The sequence below is a fragment of the Sinocyclocheilus anshuiensis genome, unplaced genomic scaffold (assembly GCF_001515605.1).
Source record: "Sinocyclocheilus anshuiensis isolate Anshui unplaced genomic scaffold, SAMN03320099.WGS_v1.1 scaffold292, whole genome shotgun sequence".
NCBI lineage: Eukaryota > Metazoa > Chordata > Actinopteri > Cypriniformes > Cyprinidae > Sinocyclocheilus > Sinocyclocheilus anshuiensis.
Window position 1 is genome coordinate 2,423,962 of NW_015555757.1, and position 383 is coordinate 2,424,344.

The window sequence follows — 383 nt, forward strand, 5'->3', positions numbered from 1 at the left end:
GTTCACACAAAAATACAAATGCAATGGTTATTTACTCACCATCATATTGTTCCAAACCAATATGCTGTTTTTCTGTAGAGAACATAAGGATAATTTTTGAAAAATCTTCACAAGTAGTGCACATTTTGTGTGAAGAACATACCAAAATGTAAATCTTGTTCTTAATGTCAAACTTGCCACTTCTTCTTTGTAAATAATAACAATATTTTCATTTTCAGGTGAACTATTCCTTTAAGGTGCCATTCAGTTTCCATTAGCATTCATCACTTTCATAACTTAACATGCACAGATAATACCAAAGCATGACATTTCTGACCAGACTGTCTCACAAAGGCAGGTCATTTTAATGGCATTTCCTGTTAATGCATGGTATGAAAGATGTC